Below are 24,142 nucleotides of genomic sequence, written 5' to 3' on the forward strand. Positions count from 1 at the left end.
AGCGCCTTCCAATCTTCAGGGATCAGGGTGTACCCAGTACCTAGCCCTTCAATGAGACCATGTACATACGTGCTAGTGAGGCCAAACTCGCGAATCGCTTTCTTTACCTCTCTGTTCACCGAGTAAGGCAAACTGATCCAGTTTGCAACCTGGTTGCCCTGGCCATCATCCTGCCAGGTCACCGGACAAACTGAGACCAGATCAGCCAGCTCCTCTGCTGTAATATCTGAGCGAGTCTTCGCTGCGTGAACCATTTGTTGCACCAGCGAAAGCCCCTGAGCAGACACGGACGACCCCCCGGGGGGCCCCGGAGCATGGGGCCCCATAGGGGGATGGTAATCACACACCGGCTCCGGTGGGGAAGGCAAGGGAGGTGGTGGTAATAGAGGCACTGGGGGGGAAGCAGGGGGAGGGATGGTTGCAGGAGCGGAAGGGGGTGGCGGGATCGGCAGCCCCTCTGTTGGCGCAGGAGAGGGCCTTTCCGAGGCGACACGCTGTGTCACATCACCAGGAGGGGGGATGGCTGCAGGAGCGGACGGGAGTGGCGAGAGCATCAGCCCCGTGAGGGAGGGCCTGTCCGAGGCAACATACTGTATCGCGTCGCGGCAGAGGTGCCAGGCATGTAAAGCCTGCACGGGCGCCCAAGGATCTTTGTGCAATGTCTGGCCCAACCGCTCCCAGTCCGCTAGCTTAAGGGTTCCGGCTTCAGGGTACCCACGGGCATTGGGCACTCACCTCCTGTGTGAGTGAGTGAGTTCTCAAGTGGGGCAGTCATGCTGAGCCTTACGCAGCAAATACTGTAGCTCATTGCGGTGTTGCACTTGCAAAGCAGAGAGGGAGCTTCCCATACTTACCACAATGAAAAATACTCACCGGGATCCGCGAAGCAGATGAGTGACACGTCTGAAACCCTTGCAGGGCGAGGTGAGTGCTGAGGGCCTCACGTTGGGCGCCAGTTGTTGCGGTTCAAATACAGACAGCACAAAGCTTTTAGCAAGCAAACAGGCTGGTCTGCCAACGGACTGCTCCTGTCAGCTTTCCACCCTCTCCTTTATTCTTTCTCTTCCCCCGCACATTACATTCTCCAACAGATAAAAGGAATACACTGGCTTTGTTTAACGTCCTTATTTACCAATTTCTATCTACCGCATTCCTTGCTCTCGGGCCTTGAGCCCAGTCCTGGGAGGCTTCCCACGGTTCATGTCATCTGGGCGAGATTCCAAGGTTCATGCCCTTGAGAGGAGCTGTGTGTGCACTGCTCCTACACAACACTCAGGGTGTGCCCTGAATGTTGCCAAGCGCATGAACCCTGTATGAATCCTACAAACCGCCCCCTGCTCCCTGTCCCCTGATTGTCCCCCGGGACCTCCTACCCAATCCCACCACCCCCACCGAGTGCGTGCTGCCACCGCCCCCTTACAAGGCTGCTCAGAGCGGCAGGAGCTCGCAGCCCTGCTGCCCGTGTGGCTGTGTGGGAGAGGGAACAGCGGGGGAGGGGCTGGGGACTAGCCTCCTGGGCCAGGAGCTCAGGGGCCGGGCAGAACAGTCCCGTGGGCCAGATGTGGTCTGCGGGCCATAGTTTGCCCACCTCTGATGTAGAAGGAAAATGCAATATGTAAAATCACTTGCAATATATATAGTATAAAATATCTGCACGTGCGCACACATAAGTTGCTATGAATTTCACAAATATACCAGGAATTAGTCGTAATCTAAGTACAATTTCATCATGACCAAGTACTTGATTTGTGACTTCCCAACATGAGATTCATGAGGCAAAACTGGTAGGTTCTCAAAGATCTGACTGAGTTTCTTTAAGACTGTAAAGCATATATTTGAGCTAAAATGGTGTCAAAAATCTGATAGCTCTGCTGTTCAGTTACATAGAAGCATCCTAATTAAAAAAATATATACATTTATCTTAATTTCTCAAATGTTTAATTGCTCCTGCCAACTCTGAATGCCATCTGTCATAAACAATCATTTTCTGTCAACCTAAATTCTGAGTGCAGTACTGTTTCTAAAAATATCAGAATATGTTCTCTGTTCCTTTTGTATTTTGGTTAGTTTCATCCACAGTTATCTGTATATAAATGTTGTCCATGGTTGCCAATGTCAGCCTTCATTGTTCAGAAGAAAATCTTATGTAACAGGTGAAGGATGTCAACCTTGTCCTTGTTCACTAGAAGCAATCCTCAAATCATGTTCATCCTCTCCAATCCCAGGCAAACTTTACAACACTTGCAATTTTTTCAGAGTGGTGTAGAGGAGCCTGAGGTTTCTACTGGTTTTTTTTGTAATCCCAGTTGTCCTTTGCAATGAGTGAAATCAAAAGCACGCTGTCCTCAGTGAGACTTAGCTGAATTCTTAGTGTTATACATATTTTTTCCACTATCCTCACCATACAAACACACATACGTTTGAATCTTAACCTGGAAAATGCTTCCACAAGATTTATTTATTTAACCACAAAAAACATCTCACTTGCTGTGACCTAGATGATAGGACTGGGACTCAGGAATCCGGGGTTCTATTCCCAGCTCTGACACTGGCTTGGTGGGTGACCAGAAGCATGTCATTTGACTGCTCTGTGCCTTGATTTCTCCATCAGTAAAATGAGGATAATACTCATCTCCTTTGTAAAGCAATTTTTGATCTATTGATGAAAAGTGCTGCTATTAGAGCTAGGTATTATTATTTTTATTTTTTACCTCAGGTTCTCAAATTATGGGTGACTGATGGCCAGCAGCACACTCAAAAGTACAGAGGTGCACGCAATTTGTTTTAAAGAGCCAGTTTTATCTGAGTTCCTTTTAAAAGTCTTTAGGGAATATAGGCCATCTAATCCAAACCAGTTAATATGCTCCCGACATGAGGGTTTTTTGCTATTTTTTTACATATGGTATAAACTCTGTGAATTCCTTTGATGTAGAGACCTGCCCTGTAAGGTAAACAGATACTTCAGCCTCAGACTTGATCATCCAGGGAGGGCTGTGTCAGTGTGCAAGTGCAGCTGATTCAAAACTAGAGAGATTTCTTGTCCTGTTGTAACTTCTCACTGATAACTAAATGAAAATGTCAACTTAAAAAGGACTAGTGGCACATGGAAAGCACAAAACCTGTACATCTGAAACATGATTTTAAAATGTGGCCAGTCAGAAACTACTAAAGTTCATTCCTACTCGCTGGTTACAGTAAGTCTTTGGGGAAATGAATCACATCTAGTCTTTCAATTAGTACAGTAAAGGGTGCAGATATCACACCAAACAAATGCAGCCACATTTCAGAAGAGGTCAGCCGAGTAAAAGAAATCCATGTGCCAATGGTCCAACAAAGGAGTGAGGCTCATTTCTCCATGACTGTGTTATACTAGATTAGCATTTGCTGCTTGGAATCACAAAGATTACTTTCAAAAGAAAGCGTGATTGACATCCCTGGAGACTGAAATTCTCTATTTATCTACAGATCAAGTACAACAATGAAAGCAGTGGTGAAAGAATTCCTAGGCTAACCCCCGCAGTTGTCTCAGCCCTGGCTAACTTCAATCAATGCTTTTGCAATATTTGGCCTCTCAATTGAAAATGACCAGGTTCCTAATGGTGCAAGTAGTGGTGTGTGCACTTTCATGCTACTAATTTTTTTCACATAGGCCACTGGATATCATCATATAGGAACAACTTTTTGGTCACTATTGAGATAGCTTTAAATCAAAACTGATACAGAGAGGTAAAGGATTTCATTGTATTAATTTAGATGGAATATATGGACACAAAGAGTTAAAGGTGTTAACATAACCCAGTCGCTGTCCAACATTAAACACTTAAACAAGGTTCAGTATACAGAGATCTAAGCCTGCTTAGTGTCATGGTAAAACACATCATTAAAAATCTTTTAAACCCTTTATTAAATATACAGGGGAAAATCAGTTAAATCATTTGAAATGTGAAATATTTAAGTAAGGCTTTCATTTTAGAACATCCCTTCTTCACTTTCTCTTTAGCTGAAGAAAGTCTTTTGGAGTTAAAACTGCCATGTTGGTCTGTCTCTTAGATGGTGATAACGACTTTTTTTGGGAGAAGAGAAGTTAGTTAAGATGGGTGGAGCTTTTGTTGTTCCCACTGTTTATGTCCAACCCCATTTCCTAGAAGACAAAAGAAGACAAACACACAAAAGGGGAGAAAAAAGAACAGCAAAGATAGAAAATGAAGTTTCTGACTATGATGTTGACTCACTTGCAAACTCAGGGCTGGAGAAACACTCCAGGTGCAGCACCTGGTCTTATCAACTACTATGAGACCTGGCAAACTTGTACCAGCATCAAAATGTTTAGGGCACTACATTTAGCTGTTTCTTTCTGGTGACAGGCTTACAGCTGTGTTGTAACATATATAATCTTTGGCAACTAAACCAGACTCTTATTAGACAAAAGAAAAAAAGATACGGATAGGAAAAAGAAGAAAGAAGTTGGGGAAGGAAAGAACACACAAGGATGTGTGTGTGTAACAGAAGTCTCACATTCCAGGTGGTACTCTGAGTTTAGACAGAGCTGATGGAGGCTCCTCTCTCTGCACCTTTCAGGATTAGTATGAGGTAAGTCCAGGGTCCCAGGAGCTGTTGAGGATGGCAGCAATGAATTGATGTTTACTCCTTCCTCTTCTTATATTTCAGTGAGCCAGCATCATGATAGCCAACATCTCCTTTTTTTTCAGTCAGCCCGCACTGTGGTAGCCAGCTCCCCCCGCCACCAATGTCTCTTTCTGATTACCCCAAAAGAGACTGATTTGTGGAATAGCCCGTCCCCTCATTGTTTTGTCCACCAATTAGGCCTAGTTTCCAGCAATTTTGATTCATTGATATCTGGTCATCTACTCGTCTTGTTCACCTGTGATAATCTTAACACAGACATTGAGTGTTAAGGTAAACTGTCTCTTTAAATTAATTCAGTCTATTTCCTTCTTACATCTTTTCTTCAACAATTTTATTTAGCAAGTCATTGTAACAGTTTATGAACTTCCAGTCACTTTTTACAGTTGAGCTTACAGTTATGATAAATTTGTAGGCCCAGTTATCACAACAGTTCTAGATCCCATTTCCATGAGTACAGTGTTGAACAATTCATTATGGGTAATCATTGCTACAGATCCAGACCCTTTTGGGGTAAGCAAACTGTTCACAGTGATTCTGATTTGGAATGGATTGCAAATAGTTTACCAAATAATTTTCAGACTGCCTGTTTGCAAACTGCTTTGAATATTCAGTGTTGTGTGATTCGTCATTTAAGTTGCATGATATTATTTTTGCTCCCTGATTACATTTTTTTATACGTTGAGGAAACTAACGAAATCTGATAGCAAATCATCATTTGTGGTAAGACACATGAAACCTTTGGGGTTCGAGAATATTTTCACAAGCTCCCCATTGTTACACAATACTTACAGCAGATAACTTGACACCATTATAGTGAAATGAGCTTTGAACTTCTACTTGAACAAATATTTGTTCAAACAAAAAATTTGTTTATCAGGTTGTTTTTAACGATTGGACCAGCACTTCCCCTAGACATTCAACCTTCTGTACTGCTTAAAAATGTAGTTACTAGTCACTACTAACTGAAAAAACATATATTTGAAAAACAATTACCCCCCCCACTCCTCACAAAATCTACAAAGTCTGTAGAACCTCCTTAGTAAACTGAGCTGATAACATGCTGCTGTTGACTTTCCTTATTACTATAGAGAGTGTTCAAATGGCCTGGCTATGCAGCTTATTCAAAGAAGTGGAGTTTCTGTTTCTAGATAATTAGGCGTCAGCAAGTCACTCACAAAAACATACTTCTATTTTTTTCATCTACTGTGAAATTTGTATTAAAATAGCAAAGATCAGATACAGACTAACACGGCTGCTACTCTGAAATCTAGAGGAACTGATGATGTACACCCTAATGATTTAGCTACAACATTTTCCACAAGCCAGAGCTGTGAAAGAAAGAAAAATGCTTACATATTAATCAGAGGCAAATTCATTCAGTTTAGAAACAAATTTCATGAAAATAGAACAAAACATTTTTCTGCTTTTCTTTCTCATGTCTACTGAAGAGTTTTTGTTCTCTTCAGGGTGGTTCTAGGCACAGTTTTGTGTGTGAGGGCTCCTGAGATTTGAACATGTTGCCTTCTATGATCTTCCAGAGCCCAGCCTTGTTGAATTTCTGGGAACAGTATAAGGTCCATCTTTGCTCCTGGCTCTTTTTTGGTGTGGATATGGTGGTAGGTAGGATTTTTTAATGCATTTTTTACACTGTGTATGCTGTTTTATTAAAAATGTCATTATATGCCTAAGCCATAATTTTCAGAAAGGCTCATCACCCACAATTGAAGCCACATTTTCGAAACACATCAGGTCCCATTTAGGCAGGAAATAAGGATCATATTTTTGAAAGAGCTCAGCATCCAGAAACTCCAGTTGGGAATTTTATGACTGATTCTTCAGAACAGCTCAGTACCCAATGTGCTGAGCCTTTTTGAAAATCCAATTACTTATTTAAATCCTAAAATTGGAGCTGAGTGCCTTCGAAAATCTGGCTCTGATTTTTGGTTGCTGAATACTAAATTCTGTCCCTGGGCTTCTTTTGAAAATTTTACACAGATTAAACCCAGATGATGTAATAGCCTACATTGTTCTGAAGGTCAATGTGACTTAGACTCTTAAGTGCCCAAATCACTCTTGAAAATGGGATTTAGGCTTCTAGTAATGAAAGGGGTAGATTTTCTGATATTTAGGTGTCTAAAGACACAGGTAGACACCTAGTGGGATTTTCAGTGATTATGAAAATTTAACCATTGGCCCTTTGTGTGCTTAAGATAGGAAAACATATTTGTAAATAAAGCTAAATATATTTCTTTTAAAATAATAATGTAAATCTTAGTTTGTAAATGTTTTACTTATGAAAGCATCATAGAAGGCCACAGATAACCGCAGTCCCTTTATTATAACCTCAAAATATAGTTACAACCAGATGGATTCTATAGTAGGCCATAATGTAATTCATAGAATCATAGAATAATAGAATATCAGGGTTGGAAGGGACCTCAGGAGGTCATCTAGTCCAACCCCCTGCTCAAAGCAGGACCAATCCCCAACTAAATCATCCTAGCCAGGGTTTTATCAAGCCTGACCTTAAAAACTTCTAAGGAAGGAGATTCCACCACCTCCCTAGGTAACGCATTCCAGTGTTTCACCACTCTCCTAGTGAAAAAGTTTTTCCTAATATCCAACCTAAACCTCTCCACTGCAACTTGAGACCATTACTCCTCATTCTGTCATTTGCTATCCCTGAAAACAGTCTAGATCCACCACTGAGAACAGTCTACATTCACTTCTAATATAAAAGAAAACTTTCTAATGCACTGACAAAATAAAAGTAATAAACACAGACTCTTGCAGTGTGTTTTAACAAAGTAACAGTAACACATGGGGGGAAAAAAACAAAACCCTGGATGGCCAGTGATAGATTTTTACACTGGGGATGGGGGATGTGAAATGCTCCCTAAAGAACTTCCCCTCAAGCATACACATCAAGGTCCTTTTAATTAGAAGCTAACATATGACACTGTCTCTTATGACAGAAGCAGCCAGACTGCAAGTCTCTGTTTCCTTTAACACATAAGCAGTAGAATCGACTTTTCAATGAACAGTGATGTTTCATAAAGGAGCATAAAAGAAAACTAGTGAAATTATTTGAGGCATCTAATTTCTAAAAGAAAGATGATATGGGTATCAGTTTGGTAATTAAAATATCTACTTTGTTTTACAAGAATGCATAAGACATCAGAGTATGAATAAGGAACAAAGAAAAACATCTATGGCCCAATCTTGATCCCATTGAAATTAATGGTGATTTGGCCAGGGCTTCACTGGGAGAAGGATCAGGTCATTACTTACCCCCATAACCCTCAATTCTGAAGTCAGATCTGTGGTGATGGGGGAGCTGGACTCCCTGGCCCAGGGGTCCCTTCTGGTCCTATGTCTTGTGTTCCTAAATCTCATGCTTCAGGGCTTCAGCTGGTCTGTAGGCATAAGGAAGGAAATTGCTTTTCCCCTTTAGTTTGTTGTGCTTTTTTTCTCCTTCCTCTGAAGCATGAGTGATGCTTGTGGCTGGAGTTGGGACACTGGCTGGGGTGAGTTGGTGCTCTGAGATGATACTTCGGATTCTCTTTCTCAGATGCTTGGCTGGTGGGTTTTCTCATATGCTCAGCGTCACACTGATTGCTAGATTTGGAGTCAAGAAGGAATTTTCCTGCAGGTCAGATTAGCAGGGACCAATGGGGGTGTGTGGTTTGCCTTTCTTTGCAGCATGTCATGCAGTTTGCTTGCTACGATCATCAGGGTATCTCTCACCAAATCAATTTCCTGCTGTTGTAGGGGCCTTGTGAACTGGTGCATTCAGTCCCTCCTCTTCTCTGAATGTGGCATACAATAGTTTAGTCTCTTAAGGGCTATCCAGGTTTCGGGGCTCAATACAAAGGTAACTAGGTGGGATTTATTGCCTCTGATGTGATAATCTGGTTGTCCTTTCTGGCCTTCCACTCTGTTATTCTAACTGCCCAGGTAGGATACCAGTACAAGTGCAGAGCCCTACTAAACACAGTGAAGCTCTGTCCACAAAACTCTTTTGGCAGGATCTAGGCCACAGTCCTCGTTAGAATAGGTTAGAATTTTAGAATAGGTAATAAAGTGTAAGATATGATTTCCTAGCTATAAAATGAGGATGACTAAAACTTCATATTAGGTAATGGAAGGCACAAAATATGCATTGTTGCTTCTCTCATGCATGCTCACACATGGACGCAAGCACAAATGATTGATTTCTGCCTGCATGAAAAATCTGGCATGAACAAAGGAAGATTTTACTCTTGCATAAAGCTAGTGAAATGTGAATGTGTATTTTTTATTTCAGTTGTCAATGAGAATTTTTTTGAATGGCTATAATGTTAATTCCATGTCTCGATCTAAGCCACTCACAATCAAGATTTAAAAGAAAAACATAACTAGACCCGAGTAAATAATTTGAACAAATAATTTATTCCAATATTTTTACTTTTTATTTCCTGTTTGCACCTTGTTTGCAAATGGACTGCAAAATCTTAAAATTTATTTGTTAATTTTTTTTTTGCAGATTTCTTCAGCAAATAATTTCTTGGTCAGCTGATCATTCACAAGAAATATATTGTGATATTGGTACTGGTAATTCCAACTACATTGGTTAGTTATGTGAGTCATATGGTATTGTTTCTATTGGCTGATTTATGCAACTAGCCAGAACAATACAGAACAGAATGAATGTGTCGGAAATATTTCCCAGATCAATTAATTGCAATCTTATGCATGTACAAATAACACTGCTTCAGAGTTCAAAAAATACCACCAAAATAAAAAAGAAAATCAGTATCTTTGAAAAATAGACACAAATAACAGGAGAAAACCAACCAAAAGTGAGAATGTCGGGGATGAAACAGCTTCACATCCCTGCTCTTTGTGACTGGGATACCAAAAACAACCACCCAGCCAAGAAAAACATGGGCTTCTAAGCATTTCACCCATACATTATGATAAATGATGGCAAAATCTTTAGCTGTAGTCAGAACAGGGTTGTGACACACAAGTTTCAGTTATCCACATTTGGTCTTGGGAATATTGCTGGGAGATCAAAAACTGAACAGTTTTGATACTGAAAGTAGTAGAGACTGTAAGTTTGTGCTGAGCCTGAAATTATACCCATGTTTTCCAAAGTTCTTTACTGTGGCTGTTTTAGCTGGGGCTCTGGAAATGGTGACATAGAATGTGGCCTAAACATTTCCATTCTAATCCCTTCTTTTCATTTGATAATAACTTGTTGAAACTTTTGCCCTTTGTGCAGAAATTTTACACCTAGGGGACTTTTTTCAATAAGTTTGAGACAGAAAAAAAAATTCTGCTGTTTCAAGTGCAAGGAATGTGGGGAATTCAGTCATTTAAAATAAAGCAAAAACCAAAGCTGAGTAGTGTTTGACCAGTTGCACAGCCAAAACAACTGTGTGTAAGAAGCTGAAGCTTACCAGAGAAGCAGTCCAAACTAAGAAAAATCTTGCAGCATTCTGGCAAAATGTGGTTTTGATTTCCCAAATTTGGTTTTGCTTTCCCAGATTTATGAACCGAGGAGGACTTCGCTATATGCATGCACAATTGCCATTGGTACAATGTTTTAATTTTTCTTTTAGCAAAATTAAGAGAAAAGCAGGACTGTGCTGTGAAAAGAGTCATGGTTCTGCTGGAGTATGAGTTTGAACAACTACAATGTGTGCTTCTAAAGTTGTGGGCAAGTATATTGTATTATGAGTAATGAATGGTGGTCATGTAAGAAGTGTAATGTAATGCACGTGCACATAATACAGTAATGTGTAATGCACATGCAGATGCATAATGGAATAGAGTAAAACTTGTGAGTGCAACTTGAACATCAGCATTTCCTGACTGAGTGCTTACCATGCAATGATGATATTTTATTAGCATATGGCCCAATATCAAAAAGTGCTCAGCATCCATTCAATACATTAATGATTGTGAAGTACTTGGATACTACGGTAAGAGGAGGGGTGGGCATATAAGTAACATAGATAACAGCTCCCATTGTGAACAATAAGAGTCTCTGGGTACTGAGCACTTTTCAACACTTAGCTACTACGTCAGCTATCTTGAATATCTAGTCAGTTTTTTAGGTTCCTAGGTGAGGAAATTTGGGGTTTTGAGCACTGGCCCTGAGATGAGGTTTATATCCTAAATCGGAAGAAAAAGTTAACTGGAGCCAGAATCCAATTCGTGCACCAGTTGCACCTGACGGGTGCACCTGGCCCAGTATAGGATTAAACACCTGAGCAGCAGCTTTCTGGCTGAATTAAGGATGAGTGAGGAGCAGGGTGACTAATAAAGGAAGGACTTTTGAGCAGTAAAAAAGTATGTCTTCATAGCATATGAAGTTCAAATGCTCAAGGTATAACTCAAATTTTGCCCTTAACCCCATTTCTGTCCACACATCAATATCTCTAGCTCAGAGTAACTGAGGTTTTAGGTTCAAGCTGACTGGCCTGTTGTGGAGAGGGGTAGATGCAGAGTGTTTGAGCTCGAGTGCTGCTGAAGTTCCAACTAGTAATGCAGTGGGGACTGAGCTAAAGGGAGATGCAGGAGGCCTCAGATAGACTAGGCCTTGTAATTCTCTCTCCAGAAGGAGCTCTGTCAAAGATACATGAGAGATACTGGGAAGTTACAGGGGTGAAGTGAACTTCTGCAGTGAGCCAATGAGGCAACCCAGGGGTTGGGTTTTCAGAAGAAACATGGACACACAGAAAGCCCTAGGGAGACAGACATGAGCCAGGCTTCAGCCTCCCAGTCAAAGAGCCAGAAAGAACTCCGCAGAGCCTGGGAAGGCGTGAAGAGTCTGCAGAAGAGGAGCACAGGAGGGGACTGTGGCAAGGTTCCAGAGACAGGCTGAGGTAGGAAGTGGTTGAGCAAGGCAGCAAGGAGTCTAGTCTGAGGAAGTAGATCTTAGCTGCTTGCTAGACTGGAACTCAGAGCAGTGGGGCCTGGGTTCCCCTACTGGCCGCCAAAGGAGGCAGCAGGAAAGTCTTCCAAAATGACAAGTGTAAGGACCATTGAGCCCAGAGATGGGATGAAGATCTCACATATGGCCATTGGGCTATTGTTTTGTGGGACACTTTGTTACCCTGGAAAGGGTTGGGACTCAGTGTAACTATGCTGGAGGTCTGAGTCATGAGAAGAAGCAAACCATCCCAGGGCTGGAGCAGCTGTCAGCAGAGAGTGCTAGAAGAGGAAAGCCTGCCATGCCCCATGAGCGACTGTGCTGGCTGGTGAGTTACTTTTTTTTAAGGGCCATAGTTTTCTGTGTGGAATCTAACCACTTTATAGAGATAAGTACATTCTGTCCCCGAGTATGGAAAACCCCAGAAGGAGCTGTAAGGACAGCTATTCTTGGTCTTGAACAGAAAGACTTCCATGCATACAAAATGAGGTCTATATGTATCGTGATCTTGGAACATACACTACACACTTCTGATACCAACACAGCAGTTTTCATATTCTACATGCAGGAAGATATGGGATTGACAGTAAATAACTGTTGCACACTGAGGTGTAGATGGTGAGACCTAGTGGTTGGAGTAGAAGTATGGTCTGGGGGTTGGAGTCAGGAGTAGTCAGGGACTAGGACTGGAGTAGAGCAGGTAAGGTGTAGAACAAAGGCTGAACAGGAAGCAGGTTTAGAGAAGCTGCAAGCATGCAATTCATGGAGAAGCCACTGTTCTGCTGTTGCTACAAGACTTAAATGTGGTTTTGTTGGCTTTTCTGACCTGTCAGGGGGCACAGTCACTTAGAAAGAGTTCATTGGGCCCAGTTGAGCTCATTGGGTTGCTAGGCAAGCAAGCCCAGAGGCAGCTGAGTTCCTAATAATAAGGTTCTGTGCAGAATATGAATATAGGCACTCTGAGGGTGTGTCTACACTTACCACTGTAGCACTTCACTGTAGACACCACCTACATTGACGGGAGGGTTTTTCCCATTGGCATAGGTTATCCACCTCTCTGAGGGGCAGCAGCTAGGTTGACAGAAGAATTCCTCCATCGACTTAGCACTGTCTACAGCAAGGGTTAGGTTGGCATACCTATGTCTCTCAGGGGATGTAGATTTACACCACTGAGAGACATAGGTATGCCAATGTAAATTTTCAGTGTAGACCAGCCCTGAGTGACCTGTCTGCTAATTAGACAGCCTTCTGCAATGGATATGCATGTGTTTATAAATTTTGTAACACATTTTTGATGATTTTTGAAGACCCACTACCTTGCAACACTTTGTAACAAATATGCAAAATTAAGGACCCATCTACCCTCTAATGCGTTATGTAATTTATGGACAGCCCATGCTCTGTATACCCTCTCACAGGATATTATGCTATACTTTTGGAAAATCATTTCTGAAATTTATATATATAAAATAGCCAGAAATTATGTCCCTAATAATATTTGTTTTCTGAACAAGAGAGAACATAAAAAATTCAAACAAAACACTTCAGTGGCATTTAAAAAAAAAGGCAATGCATCAGAAGCTGATTTAGGTTCAAAAATGTAGATAAAGGATTAGCAGATGTTTTTAGGTGTCTGCTTCAATATTAATGTGGTCATGTGGCTAAATTTGCAGGCATTGCTTTGAAAAAGCATCTCCTAGAAATGTTTAAATGGAATAGCTTGATCAAACCTTTACATCAATATACATTATGAGAGTTTGAAGGAACATTGAGAGTAGACTGCTTAAAAACCCAACACTATAAATCGTATCATTGAGGGGCATCTATAAATCAACACAGTCTGGAAGGCAGTAAAATAATGAAATCACAATTAATAATGTTTTACCTTAAAGAGGTTCGGCCTTTTCTGGCTTTTTCCCCCTCTTCTTCATTTGGCTTTTTCCATCTTGGGATCATATCTTTCTTACACCAAACTGCTGAGTGCAATGGAATTCACACTCCTTCTTGGGGTCTGAAGGACTACCATAAAATAAATAATATCTTATTATGGATCAATCACAGTAATATTGTGCAGATCAAAAAGGAAAACATTCTACTATTCTAAGGAGGGTCAGTATTTATTTGAGGTGGCAAAAGAATTTATCACTTACTTCTCCTCCTCCTTTCACCATGTGTTGGTAAAATCATGCTTAATTTGAATGAGAACAATAGATTTCCTTTATTTTTCGTTGACATCAGATTTTCTTGGAGATATAAAGGGAATAGCAAAGGCAGAATATTCACAAAACAAACCCAAACCACTTAAGTGCAACTAGTAAACCCACATACCCTGTAGCTATTACTAAATAAAGAAATAAAATAGAAAGGCAATGAAATAATGTACTGGCAACACTTGTTTGGTTGGCTTATCTCTCACTCGAGCATGAATATGATTTTGACATATTTAAACAACATACAGAAATCTGCTTTGCAAAGGAAATGCCAACCTTGAATTTATAGTCTGTTCCTTTAACCTTCGATCATCAGACATGACATATTTTAGCACTTACACTTTTGTCTTAGATAAGTAATAATTGTCAGTAGAATCATTAAAACAAGTTAAGGAATTTAGTTTCATTATAGCACCTCTTGTTAGTCAGGCACATTAATCTAGTATCAGACATTTTGCATCAGTAGAAAAAATTAATAATTTTGCAATAATTTTGTGTCCCTAAGATTGGATAATGATAATCCCTTGTATTTCTATGACAAGACAAAAACACAAAGTAATATTTTCAGTTAGTAATTTCTCATTTTACACAATATATTATCCAGAGGGAAAAAAAAAAAAAGCTTTTGCACAATCTGTTCCATGGGGTGTAAATGAATGTGATGAACATTTCCTTAATAAATGAGCCATCATTGTGATTATTTTGGGAAACATTTGCTGTACTTAATGGTATCATCCATCTACGGATTCCTACACTTATCCTGTTTATAGGATGGTTAAAACTTTTATAGAGGAATCATTAATTTCCTTGCAAATGTCACAGACTTTGAATGCTTTGATCATTCTAAGATTTGCCCAACCCCTGTCATCGCTAGTCTCTGATGAGTTCAGGATGATTTGCTCTGTACATCAAAGGCATAAAAGGACCACTCTGAGCCTCAGTCTTTTTGGCTACACTTTTGAAGTCTCCTGAATACACATAAGCCATATTGTTACAGGAGAATGAAAAGTGGAGGACCAGGGTACCTATGGCGGACAATGTGCTTCTGAATTTACATTGTCTTTCATCAATTACATGAGCTGCTTTTGGACTGTCCCAATGGACACTGGTTTTGGTCATACCTATAATAATGCTTGTTAATATTTTTTTTAAAAAAAACAAATCCCTCAGATATCCCAGAATAAGATAAAGAGTAAGGTAATTCTATGTTGTCTCTTGCAGTTTAACAAAAAATGTTTAGATGCAAAGTTGATGTTCTACTTGTTGAGGGCGGTGGGGAGAATGGACACTTTACAGAGAGCGAAGTGAAAGTCACAACCTTTGTTTTAGGGTTTGGGGTCAGACTTCTTGCTGTTTCATGTAACTTTTGTGGCTTTCAAATTTAACATTATTTGCGGTTTTGAAAATATACACACACAAAAACTGAGCACATTGATGTTTTTAATGAGACACAGCTTTATTCAATAACAATTCACTTTTCACTTAGAGAACTGTTTTTGCTCTGCAAACTTCTTTCTTTCTTTCTTTCTTTCTTTCTTTCTTTCTTTCTTTCTTTCTTTCTTTCTTTCTTTCTTTCTTTCTTTCTTTCAAAAACATCTTGGCACTTTGTTGTTGCATCTTGACTTTATAGCTTCTACTGTACAGGTAAACATACCAGGTGGTGCTAATGGTAATGCCATGCTATAGAATATCAAGTAGAATAACTTGCAACTGCATTTGTAAAACTTTTATGCATTGAAGACTTTATTTTAGATATTTCTTATCCTACAGGGGGAGAATCATTGTGGAGCTGACTGATCTTTGGAAAATGTCTGTCACTAAAAATAATAGCGTAACTTTTTGATCAAAATAAAGGCAATCAATATCATGAGTCTTAAAAAGAAATCACAAATATTTAAATTAAACTATATGCCTCCTTAAAGACAAGGACAATCTAGATTATCTTGCACACCTCTCCAGGGGTGTGCAAGCTAATCTAGCTTTGCTTTAGCAAAGCAAAATGTTCTGGCATTGGTTAAGACTGGTGTCCAGTTATGGCTATTGAGACCATTCTGACTACACACCTGTCTCTACTGTTACCTTGTCCTCTTCTAACCGTTCCTCCCCACACTTCTGTTGGTCTGTTTATTCACCTGTGAAGTGTTTTCTAAATCATAGATTGTAAATTTCTGTGGTTAGAGACTTGCTTTTTGGTGGTTATTTGAAAAGTGCACAGTACAGTTAGGCTTTACTCACTCCATAGGGTAGAATTGTGCAAAGACTTCATTATCTGATTCAATGGCCATATGAAATAATCAGGAAAAAGAATTCATTTTCAGTTGACCTGGAACTTTTGTGTGTGTGTGTGTGTGTGTGTAAACTTTTGTAAACAAGCTGAAAAGTTTGTGTATATGTATGATATGCATGCATAAATATTTTGGGTTGATTGAAATGTTTTGTTTGATTCAAACAAAATGTTTTGTTCCATTGCTAAGCTTTTAAAAATGTTATTTAAAAAAATGAAGTAAATTTCAAAACAAAAAGTAATTTCAAATTAAAAAAATAAGTGTTTGATTTGTAAAATGTCACAGTGAAACATTTCCATTTTTTCAAAATGTTATAAGATTTTTTTTTACCGAAACAACCCAGCAAATTTGACACAAATTCTCAAAATGTTTTGGCTGAGCCAAATCTGCATTTTTCATGGAAAAAAGGGTTCAAACAAAAACCTTTGCTCAGCTCCAGTGTAGGGTACTTGGTTCCTATCACAATATAAGTAATAATAGTAATAACTGGAGAAAAACTGTCAAACATTTTCAAGGGGAAGCTGAAAGAAGATATGTTGACAGCTATGGGCAGTAATTAAATGTGAGTTTGTAATGAGCAATGGTTGAAAAACGACTGGTTTTGGGTTGCATACTCAGAGGCATCATATCACAGGGAGGTGAATGTTCCTTTCTATTCAGCTCTGGAGAAGTTGGACCTGGGATACTCCATTTAGTTATGAGTACCTCTTAGGGTGTCCAGATGTCTTGATTTTATACGGACAGTCCCAGTATTTGGGGCTTTATCTTATAGAGGTGCCTATTACGTCCAGCCCCACCTCTAGCCCCACTCCCTGTCCTGATTTTTTACATTTGCTTTCTGGTCACCCTAGTACCTCTGACTGGAAAGATGAAGATAAATTAGAGGGAGATGAAGAGCAGCAAAAGTATTGATTAGATCGGGATTGACTGATCTAACAGCCCTTAAATAATGGAAGAAAACATGAAGGTTGGAGGATGTTTTACTGTGTTACAAAGGGTGTTAATTAGAGGTAATTGGACAAAAAGCGAGAAAAATAAATGTGCACTATTAGCTAAAACTTCCTAACGGTATTACACTGTGCAATAATCTGCCAAAGGAAACATCATTTGGGATTTTTAAAATTAGATTAGACAAAGACCTAATTGATCATTATTGTAGTACACAGTGACCTCAAGTGAGATTGTGTCCATTGTGCTAGGCACTGTTGTGAAGCTTTCTGGGGTACCTAGGGTTCTGAGGCACCTCGCTACACCTACCCTTAGCATGAGGGAATCTTGTCTGTGCCTGCCCTTGATCAGCTCCTGACTTCACCAACCTCTGGTGATGCAACCACTGCCTTCCAGGCCTAGACAGGCCTTGCTCTCTCTGTACAGGTTAGTGATAGACACACCTGAACCCCGAGCTCTCTGCATGACCCTCTGGAGTGCCCAGCCCCTGGTCCACTGAACACTTTGAGAACTGACAGATTTACTAATCTGAAAGCAATAGCACACACTAGCTTGCTAATTGAAATTTAAGATTACTACTCCATTTAATACAAAGAACTTAGATATATTTATTGTGAAACAAGAATAAATTTATGATCAAAGAACGGAGATTTAAGTGATAGAAAGTAAGATTATTGGAAACAAATGGTTACATATAAAACAAAATCATAACATGCTTTCCAGAGCCTAAACTTTACTAACAAGGCATTTCCCTGTCTCCCACAGCATAGCTTACCCCGAGTCCTTTTGCCTACATTTGCAGCTTTTCAGGTTGATTGAGATCTCTTCTCATAAAACTAAGCTCTCTGGCAGCTTGTCCTCACAAATTGAAGAAATAATTGGGAGTTCATCTGTACCCCAGATACAGTTTTATAGTTTTAAAAGTTCACTATGTGCCCTACTGTTCTTGATTTTATCTCTAGCTCCCATAATCTATTGATTTAGCATTTTGCTCAGGCATAAATCAGTTGTAATTGTGAACCAGACAATACTCAACTTGCATGTGACCAGTGAGAGTGAGATAAGTCTCTTCGCCCTGGCTCACCACTTTCGGTGACTTGCCTTAACACACAGATCCAGAGAACATGATTTTTAGTATATATACACAACTCTTCACACATTTTTTTGTACATCCATCTCATTATGGTTATGATGACTAGTGTGACACAGGCTTTCATTAGAGATCTTACATGGCCCTTTTTGGTGAACCCAGAGGATCCCTATACTCCTATGTACCCCTCTGCCAGTTGGCATCAAGAAGTTCTTGGGTTACGACTGTACAAAAACATCGTAAGTGACCATCCCTGTCATGAAGCGCTTATCTAAAAAGACAAAACAGGAAAAGGTTGGGAGGAGAAAATTTCTTCCACCAGAGGTCAAATGGCCCTTTACCAGTTTCCTAGTAGTAATCTATATACTGTACTCCAATGGACCAAAGTGTGTGCTGCTTGAAAAGACAATTTTCAAAAAGACTGAACATGAATTAGCATGCAGTAGCTCTCTGCAGTGCCAGGAAATGTGCTGGGCACTTCATAATGGAGAATTTATATGACAATTTATTTTCATTGTCAATAATTAGAGGGCTTTCTGCAGCAATTGTTGCTGTAAACTCCACAGATGATCTGGTAATTTCATGCTCAATACCTACCTCTACCTTCCAGAATCTCTGCATACCCACTAATTTACCAAACTGTAAAGACTTTGATGTTTTCTTGTGTGGCATTTTGTATCTATGTTTCTACCTGACATTTGACTGCATAAAGGCACAACCCTATCTGTATGTGTTCCTTCCAGGTTCTGTACAGTTTTGTGACTAGCAAATCCAGGCACAGAAGGGCCCACCCCAATTTACTAATAAAGCTCCAGCAGCCAGCTTCACACACTGCAGCAGCTCTGACTGATGTTAAAAGAAGTGCTAGGGTTGTGAGGTCACAGCTTTATGGTGGCCTTAAAGGGGCACACCATTATAACTCCACGAAGACATCCATAGAATTCTCATTACAAAAGTAATGCTATTAACTACAGTTTTCAAAAATATAGAACTTGTGTTCCTAAATCATGTATGAGTTACTCTGGATTTGAGGGGTGTGCATACCCCAAATGTTGATAAAGCTCATTTCAACCATATTATGTGCATTTAGCCACCATGAATTAGTAAAACAGAACACTACCTATTTAAGGGTTGACTGGAATAAGCAGAGCTTCTGAAGGCAAGGTCAAATATATTTGCAGGCTTGCAGTCTCTGCTAATCAGAATGGGAGGAGGGGAGAAAAAGAATCGACTATTTGAGACTGAAAGAAAATAAGTGGGTGGGAACCTTGAGTTTTGAGTGCCTTTGGTATAGAAGTTTATTATGACTAAGATTGTTAGGAATGTTTATTGATAAGTAGTTCATTGAAGTTAGGAGAAAAGTGATGACCCAGTAGGGCTCACTATGATCTATGTGTTTTGTAAAAGTTAGTTATAAAAAGGTTTAGATTAATAGAGTATATTTGGGAGTAGTTCTCTGAAGCCATCCTGAGAGATGTTTTTTCCTGACATCTCACTCCCCCAGCAGGGAAGCAACTGGCCATTGCTGAACTGCTGAAACTACTCAATACTGTCCCAAATTGTAGGTAATTTTTTTTTGAGGAGGGTAATTCCTACAGGATAAAAAATGACATGATGTTATGGAAATTATTCCTGCAGAGATTAATTTAGATTGTGAACGTTGCTTTGGGTTGTTTAAAGCAAGACATTTTTTGATTGTTTCCATGATGACTGGATGCATCATTAACCCCTTTATTGTTGACATCCTATGGAGACCTGATATGTAGTCTTAATTATTTTAAGACACTTCTTTGTTATTTAGTTGGTAATTAAAAGTACATTAAAAGATGGCAGTGGAAGACTATTGTTGTTCATTAGCAGAACTAAAAACCTAATCATCTAGTAAGGGGCTAATTTTAATATAATTCTTAAAACAATAAGTACACTACTGTAGAAATTATTTGTGCTGCCTCTATCAGTTAATTAACAAAATCACAAGAGAGAGGGAGCAAGAGAATGATTATTTTCTATTAATCAAACAAAGAACTCAGGAGTAGGAGTCCCAGTCAGATCTCTTAATAATATTCCTTATAACAATGACATGAGCTTGAACTTTAACTGCTGAATAAGACTAAAGATTCTAGCAGGGAAGAGAAGGCAACTGTGATTTGAGGAAGGGCAAAGACAAGAACAAAGAGTTCTTTGAGTACTGTCCCTATGAGTGCTCCACTTCTGATACCCCTTGTACCTTTAATCAGAGATTTTTGGTAGTAGTGCCCATTTGGCCTTTGCGTGTGCCTGCTCCAAGGCTACACAGGGCTGTGTGGATGAACTGCTCTCAGTTCCTTCTCAACCATCTCGGCCTGAGACTGACTGTTAATGTACCTTACTATTCGAAGCTGAAAGCTTAGGCTACTTATCTTTATTATATTATTTGTTTCTTTTTTCTTTTATTTATTTTAAGTGGGTTAGGAGGCATTCATACTGATCCCTCTCCCCTTTAAGTGGTGGACTTTCCTCTTCAAAATAACCATTGCCCCAGAGTATGCCAGGTTTTCTGGGGTTCAAGCAGTACATCTCTTGCCGGGAGACTATCCTGGTCAGTGACCGGTATTCCCATTGTATCTGCTGCTTGGGAGAGTGTCAGATTCCACAAAAATGCTCCCGCTTTTAAAGGCAGGGGTAGGAAGAATCAGGAGATAAAACTGAGGCTCAAAATGATGGAGCGTTTCCTCCATTGGCCTCAGATCCAGGCCAGGACATTCCCCCATTTACCCTGGGACATCAGTCTCTGAGTAGATGCAATGTCCTGTCAGCTTTGGCACATTCACCACGGAGAAGATCCATAGAAAGAGAAGCCATTCTTCACAGGAGTCTTCCTCAAAAAAACCTCTCTCCCCATGAAGTAAGACATCTGTGGAGACCTCTCGTCCCCTCTGGGTACAGCTGAGGCTCTAGAACACTCTCAGTACTGACCCTGTGTCTGGGATTCCAGGCTTCGCTGAAAACAAGGGCGACAAGCATGCATCAGTACTGAAACCTTCGGTACTACTGAAGCAGGACATTGAAACATGAGAACCAAAGCAGTCTATCTAAGAGAATGGTACCTACAGCTCATTACGTACTGTACATATGAAAGTCGATCACTAAGACGGCCTCAGTTCTGGGAAGACACCTTGCTTCTCATATGGTCTCAGCACCTCCCAAGGCATCCTCATTGGTACCAATTATTTTGGCCAGATGGGACTTGCCAATGATGGAACAGGGCCCATAGAAGTTAAGATTCTGCAGGGACTTGTGTTGGAGGAACTGAAGTCTCCCTTGTTAGTGGGTACTGAAAGATTGTCAATACTGAGATAGGCACAGTCTCTGAGGTGGAATTTGAATGTCTCAGCCCAACATTCCCCTACTCTTCAGACAAGGAAATTTCTTCCTGATACTTTTGAGAGGAGAAAGGAGTTGCATCAAAGACGGGCCCATGTCCTCCTGACTTGGTTCAAGAACAGTAGATACCGCCTTCTTAATAGCCATACTAGGCTGCATATTGACAGCAATTTTCCAATGAGCCTAGTCTTTCTTGTAGGGAACTATGGAGGGAGATGCTCCCCTACTCCAACTATCTCTCCTCCACACCCTCAGGCACTAGAGCCCTTTGAGGAGCAGGATGCCAGGGCAGATAAAGAGACTATTCCTCGAATATCTCTTCAACTTCCCCAGATGAGGTGGTTATGCTGCTCACAACGTCTATGGCTGATGACTTCAGACACTTCCAGGAGTTAATGAAGTGAATCACAGATTCCTTTCAGATCCCTTTAGAAGTGATCAGCGAGTCACAGCATATGCTTCTGGATATCCTTCAATGGACTTCCTTTACTTGAGTTGTTTTGTTCATTAATGAGGCCCTGTTGCATCTTGCCAAATCCATCTGGCAGCCCCCTTTGATGATGCCATCAGTGTGTAAATGGGCTGATAAGAAAGGACCTTCCCTTTGATGGCATCACACTGTTCGTTGAATCCACTGATGAATCCCTGCATACCTTAAAGCTCTCAGAGCTACACTGAGATCCCTTGGGCGTTTACTTGCCTACAAACAAACAAAAGTTTAGTAGATCCCAAATGGCACAGAGATCCCACCCCATTCTCAAGATTCCAGAGACCTTATGAAGTGCTCAGGAAAAAATCAAGGCTCTAGAGAAAGAGACCATCTTGCTCCCTCTCTGTCTGTTCTCATCATCATTTAAACATAAATTTTGATGGGCTGGTTGAGGGCCTGGAACAAACCGACAAAGCTAAATTGCATCTACACCATTCTACCTACCTCCTGCCTTTTTGAGACCATCTCTTCCACTTTCTAGACATATAGGAGAGAATCTCAACAGAGAAGGGGGTGCTGAAAATTATAAGCACAGGGTATGCTGTCCATTTTATCTCCCCTGCCCTTTCCCGTTCCCCTTCAGGGAACCCTCTCATGAGTACCTGTTAAAGGAATAAGTTCACTCCCTTCTGTGAATAGGAGCCATAGAATCAGTTCCAGTTCAGCACAGAGGGAGAGGTTTTCACTCTAGCTTCTTTCTGTTTCTAAAGAAGAATGTAGGATGAAGTCCGTTATTAGATCAAAGACCTCTAAACAACTCTGTGAAATCAAAATGTTGAGACATTGTTGGCCTGGCTCTACTACTATGAATGCATTAACTTAGCTAAAGATACACCTTTTGAAAGATTAATATAGATATTCCAAAATAAATTGCTGCATTGATGGAATTTCTTAATAGTACTAAAAATGTCTCAAATATTTATCTTTCCTATGCATGACCCCTTCCAATCTCCTCAACAATGTGATCTATTTTAGTTGTAAATACTAGATTATTTGTCTCAAGCCATTATGTCTCAGATACTGTGGTATATTTTATTTGTTCTTTATAACTTTCATAGCCAAGTAGTGTATCACGCATGTCCTGTATGTAGGTTAAAATCTGAATGTATACGTTTAATTTGTGTAAGTCTTATTGTTGGATTACATTTGTGCATTGTTGGTTATGTGCATAAAAAATCATGAAAAATGTTACTGGGGAAGAAAAACACTGACTACATTAACCTTGGCGCTGATATAGCACTACTATGAAATCTTTAAAAAACACCTACCAAGCTCCTTTCCCTTTTAATCACAGAGAGTATCTTTATTTTTATTCATGGAAGACATTTAAAAGAAGTGGTTAGTGCTTAGCTTCAAATAGATTTTGTATAAAAATAACAGCCTCAGCCAGTAAAGAAAAAAAAAAAGACCAGATGGTAGCCCTATTACAGGATGGAGATAAATGTGGATCTAAAATGAGGAATGTCCCATGTAATGAGGGTCATTTGAGAGGTAGATGGTATGTGCACTTTGTGTCGATGAATAATACATTCATGTAAGTACCATAGTAATCATGATGCATGAGTCCTCTATATAAATTATCAGCAGATCAATTTTACATGGGAGGTGAGTCCTTTAGGTATTTTAATCTATTTAGAATGGGAAATTGAAAACCCTTTTTAATATTTGAAGTTTACATTTTTTGCTTGAGTGACCTTCCCACATATACACCATTAGCCCTGCCATGGCACAGATAATGCTCTTGATTCCTCCTCTCCGTTCAGCCATTATTGACTCTGCTCTGCAAATGAGTTGAGTCAAATGTTGGTAAGAACACATCCTCCCACCTAGAGGAAATTATGAAAATCTGGCTTCCCTACTGCCATTCATTGTGTGAAAAGTTACACATAGAAATGATGCTAGGGAAAATATTTCTGTAAAAGGACAAATCACATCACTTCCCCTTGTGTGGCTTTTCACTATTTTTTTTTCAAAAGCAAAGAAAAGGAAAATGATGATGCTACCCCTGTTTAGTTTAATTCCGAATCCTGCATAATGGGGCTTGAGGTATAGAGAAACAGAGCCCCTAAATCAGTGAGAAGGAAAAATGCGAATAGTATCAATGTTGTTCATCATGAGAGACTTGATGCAATGTAAATGCTGCTTAGATCTCAGTTTCTGAGGTGCAGAAATTTAAGTATAAGCTTT

The 24,142-nt window shown here is 40.0% G+C and overlaps 1 long non-coding RNA gene across 2 annotated transcripts in view; it reads right to left on the reverse strand.

Annotated features, from left to right (window-relative positions):
* Positions 1–1,417: 1,417 nt before the first annotated feature.
* The window catches only part of LOC140916513 (uncharacterized), a 50,806-nt gene continuing 28,081 nt past the window's right edge, over positions 1,418–24,142 (reverse strand). Inside the window, exons 2-4 of one of the 2 annotated variants that reach the window (XR_012160535.2) lie at positions 13,720–13,812; positions 13,455–13,588; positions 1,418–4,141 (exon numbers count right to left, since the gene is read on the reverse strand). This is a non-coding gene — a long non-coding RNA (uncharacterized LOC140916513). The remainder of the gene's footprint in view (positions 4,142–13,454; positions 13,589–13,719; positions 13,813–24,142) is intronic. The other variant, XR_012160536.2, reaches the window with a different exon arrangement.

The sequence above is a fragment of the Lepidochelys kempii genome, chromosome 8, assembly GCF_965140285.1.
Source record: "Lepidochelys kempii isolate rLepKem1 chromosome 8, rLepKem1.hap1, whole genome shotgun sequence".
In the NCBI taxonomy this organism is placed as follows: Eukaryota; Metazoa; Chordata; order Testudines; family Cheloniidae; genus Lepidochelys; species Lepidochelys kempii.